This window comes from Bidens hawaiensis, unplaced genomic scaffold (genome assembly GCF_021521415.1).
Source record: "Bidens hawaiensis isolate Kalapana, Puna unplaced genomic scaffold, B.hawaiensis_p1.1 tig00026969_1, whole genome shotgun sequence".
NCBI lineage: Eukaryota > Viridiplantae > Streptophyta > Magnoliopsida > Asterales > Asteraceae > Bidens > Bidens hawaiensis.
Window position 1 is genome coordinate 75084 of NW_027494353.1, and position 5127 is coordinate 80210.

Genomic DNA, 5127 nt, shown 5'->3' on the forward strand with positions numbered 1-5127 from the left:
ACGATTAACCGAACGGGTCGGGTTATGACCCAGATATCTCGGGGGGCCATTTATAAGTGATATGCGATCTATACAAGCTAAAATATTAGTAATATGGCCCTAGTTTGATAACAAACAAGTTAAACGAAAACATGCTCGTTCAACAACCCGCTATAGATTTAAACGTGAAAGATAGTTACAAACCAAGCATTTTATCATCCGTTAAGCCGAAAAAGACTTGCCAAAAACTTCTTTGACATGTTTTAAGCGATCCGTGAAAATATTTTTGATTTTTACAAACATATAGTATGTTTTTATAATTTTACTCAAAACTAGCCGAAAAACACTCGTTTTCGCACTGTTTAACGCACCCGATAAGTTTTTCGCGCCAAAAACCGAACCCGAACTAAATTTGGACTGGGATTTTCATTTTTGGGCCTTTAGAATCAGAAACTTGGGCCAAAATGGGCCCATAAGCCTTCCGATCGGAGCAGCCCACCCCACCCCCCATTCTTTTTATAAAACTTGTTTTGCAAGCTTGTTTATTCATTCTAATTTATAAGAAGTTGAGTTCCAAGCAGCTCTAAACCTGATTTTCCAAAATCCTTCAAATCCTAAGGTAAGGAGCTTAAATAAGTAACTTTTGTACTTGTTTAACCTTGATTAATACCATAAAAACATGTCTTGATTACTAAAAATCATTCCTAACCATGTAAAAATCCCAAAAATGGTCCATAAACATGTTTTGATCATACACATGGTAGGAAACCTGGTTTGGTAGTTTTTTTGGCCATAAACACGGATTAAAGGGTTGAAACGGCGTTTTTACGGTTCAAAAGTTCGTTTTTGTGCACTGGCCGAAACCCTAAGTTAATGGGCTGTTATGTTGATGAAAAATTGCTTGGTTTGTGAAATAGGACTTGTATCTAGCTTGAATAGAAGCACAAGAACCTGAAAACTTGATTAGAAAGTCGGAATCGAGCCAAACCCGCTAAGGTAATGCCGAAACACTCGCTTACGGGCTGTTTAGGTTATGGTTGTGATGTGCATATTTTTAGGCCTTGAAATTTTTCAGGAACATCAGGGACTATTTTCAATGAGTCCCTGTTTAAATTTGGTAATTTTTCGACCATCCGAGAATATTTGGCGAATTTATTACCGAATTGGGACGTTTATTTAGGAAAAATAGCTAAAATACTTCAAAAATTATGAAATTTTTCTGGGAACTCAGATTTTATGTATTTTGATCACATATGAATTTTGGGATCATTTGGAGAAGTTTAAAGGTGTTTTGTTTATATGCGTTCGTGTGAATTTTTATGGCCGAATTTGGGCCAAAAAGAATATCGCACGAGTTTTTTACATTCTGAAATTGATACAGGTTGATTTTGGACATGATTTGAGTATTCAGGAATTTTTGTGAAATTTTTGGAAATTGTTTGGGGTAAACGGACGATTTTCAAGCGAAATATAGCTGATAAAATGAATTTTTATAAATTAATAAATCAGTAAATAATTCCAGAAATATTTTTATAAAAATATACATATTTTAATTGATAAGTGGCTAAATTTTCATAATTTAATGATTAACGGTTAATTAATTATGCTAATTTGAATATTAAACAAATTCAGTTTTTATAAAAACCGATAAGTTCGCGATTAACGAACCTGCGGGAATATCAAAACACCAAGAGTAATAAAAAAAATCATATTTTTGGACTAATTAAGTAAAAACGACTTTTCTATGAGAAGCCTGGACAATCCGGGTGGATTGTGCGCGTTTCTTCTCAAATCAAACTGAATAAACGGAAACGGGCCCCATGGCTAATCCGGGACCGCAGTATGTGATATTTCTTTATAACTTAGTCATTTCGTTAACCAATACATTTACCCAAGCTTATTTTCCCATAACTGTTTTCTGAACGCTTAAACGAACAACTTGGCTCAGCTGGGAAAACGGGAATCTGAGCCAAGTTCGGTTTTAAGTATTAGACATTGAACAGCATCACAACCTAAGCCTATTGCCACTTTCTGGGCGTTCCAACTGTACCCAGATTAGTTATACAGCCCATATTAGTATTGAGATTATAATAATATTAAAATATTAATATTATTATAATATTGATTATTGGAACTACTGATAGCGGACCGAACAAACCACGAGCTGATACAGTACTGATTATCTACTAAACCGTGAGTTTCATGACCCCACTTCTAAACTGTTTTACGAACTTTTGGGGGTGAAAAGCATGTTTGATTACATATACATACCTGAAACATGTATTGATGTGAATTATCTAAGTGCTAACACACGAAAGTCCCCACTAACACAGTGATTAACTTCGAGCCGGTGGCTTGTGAATAATACTATTGGTTTGACAAACCCAAACGGAGCCGTCATGTGTTGCTGAGACTTTACCCCGTTTGCACATGACCATTAATATACAAACACGGTATGTAGTGTTAGACATAGCTACTTGGGGCATATTGTGGGCGGAAAGGGGGCCACAGTGGTTGATTGGGCGTGGGAAATGGATGCACGCAGCACAAACAATCAAGGCTTCACTGTAGCTTAGCATAATTACATCATTTACATACATACATACTTATTTCATGATTACAAGTGTTGACTTGTGAACACTCATTACTGTTTTCTTGAAACTCGTGAAACTCACCAACTCTAGTAGTTGACCCGTTTTAAACTGCTTTTCAGGTATACCTAAATTGGAATGATTTGGTGACCTGTTACTTGCCTGAGGTGTGTGGTTGATGCTACGTGAATAGAAGCAAGGACGATAGTAGTAAGAATGTATAGTTAACGAACTAGTTTTGTTTGTATCGCCTAGACTGTAAAACAATGATAGAACGAAGAAATGTAATATATGTAAATTAGTTTGTAATGTTTCTTTATAAACAATGTGTTGATATCAGAGGTGTCTGTTACATTCCCGTTTTACGCTTCCGCATTGTGCTAGTCGGGGTGTGACAACAAGTGTCTTCTTTTTTCAAATATAACACAAGGAAGTTATGAGCAAAGACTTTATAATGATTCAAGACTCCCATTTACCATTTCTAGTTTAAAGGCTACATGTTGTATGCATGCACACAATTTATAAACAAATGATAGAAATTTAAAGTTTTAAAAAGGATTATCATTTGTTAATCTTGAAATCATTAATCGAGCATTTAAACATAACTTTTCACCAAAAGATAATCATGCATGTGTCATTGCTTCAAAGATAATTACCACATGTTTATTACAATCATTAAACTAGTCAAGTTTCATCACAAATCATGGTGGTAAATAGAAGTTTAGCTCATAATGAGCATAATCAAAACATCAAGAAACACAAGAGCATATAAAACTAATGGTAATTAGAATGATCTAACCAAGAATTCTATTAAAGATGTATGGAGATGATAATGCTCTTTTCCAAATCTTGTTGAATCTTCCAAGCCTTTCTTCATCCTTAAAAATACTTGAATTTGGGAGATGTGATACTAATTTTTATCAAGTTTTGATTCAAGTTTGGATGCCCCTTTTGAATGCAACAAGTGATTCTATTTATAGGCAAAATTCTAGAACTGAACATGGGGCATGTTGAAGCTGAGCACAGGGGCATGCTGCAGTTTTGAGCATGGGGGCATGTTGCAGTTTGAGTATGGGGCAGGTTGTAGTTTGAGCATGGGGGCAGGTTGGAGTTGAGCACGGCCCATGTCCGACCAAGTTGTCAGAGTAATTAATGCGCATGCGCAAGTACGTCAGAGTCTTTGACCACGGGGGCGTGTTGGAGTTGAGCACGGCCCATGTTTCTTCCTTTCAGGAGACATATACTTTTTGTCTTTATATGAGGCCAAGCATGGGGGCATGTTCAGGTTGAACATGAGGGCATGTTGCACTATTTCTAGAAGCATGCTTTTGTCTTCACATGTTGATGGTCATGGGGGTGTGTTAGCTTCGGACATGGCCCCTGTTCCGAGAGTATTTAGCGGAATTTCCTTCTTTTTCTTCTTGTTTTAGTTCCTTTGCTCATTTAAGGTTATAATGATCCTGGAAAACAAAAGTAAAGCAATAAGTACCGGTTTCAAGTATTTTTCAACAAATATATGTAAAATATGGAGTATTTGATGCATAATTGATGTATAATTTTGTGTACATCAAACATCCCCACACTTGAACCTTGTTTGCCCTCAAACAAGCTAAACGTAAAAATTCTCCAAGTGGTGATGGTTTATTAGACCGAAGCTACAACATCCCCAAAAGTTAAGGTGGCCTCGAAGAAAAATGCAAAAACAAAACAACCAACGGGGATCATATGAATATATGTAGTGACGTAGGAAAACATGGTTTGTATTTTATGAGTTTCTTTTTATGCAAAACTCCACGTTCTCACAATGTTTACTCACATTCGGTTTTATATCTGATCATACATGTAATGTTGTATGTATATGAACACTCGTGTCAAAATGTGACTTGTGAAAAATAAGCTTGTCGAGAGATCAATTCTCCACCCACTTAGTGAAATGTTTGTATAAACAGGGAGGTAATATATGTTGGTGTTTGGTTTTGGTGAAGGTGTGGATGGTGTGTGGAAGGTTTGTTGATATGAGGTTTATGGGTTAAAAGAAAAGTATTTACAAACAATTATAACTTGATCAGGAGCTGTGATAAGTCTTCCATGCTTTTTGAGTTGACAAAATTCTGCTCCATTATCACCTTTTTTGTTTGATTTTTTTTTACATATAAGTAGTAACCAACAATTGAAATATAAGTCTTGATTGTCGTCGGTCTTCTTGAAACTGATCTTGAAATAGAAATAAAGTAAAATAGTTTGAAGTTGAAAGGGTTTATATGGCTAGCTGGTTTTGTGTTGGGTACAAGGGAATGTTTATTTGGAGTAGGGTTGATATGGTTTTTGATGGTTTTGAGGGAAGGTTTGGGTAGGCCATACATTACCTCCCTCTTTATACAACATTTCGTTCGGATCTCGAAAAGTATGCTCAAAACAAGTTCTAAATCACAAGAAACAAGTGACTCACTCAATCCGCCAAAAACATAAGCGATGATATAAATACGGCTTGAAGCTTCGCTCACGGAAACGGAAGGATTGGATATAAACGTCACATTTTGCATAAAGTTTTTCTCAA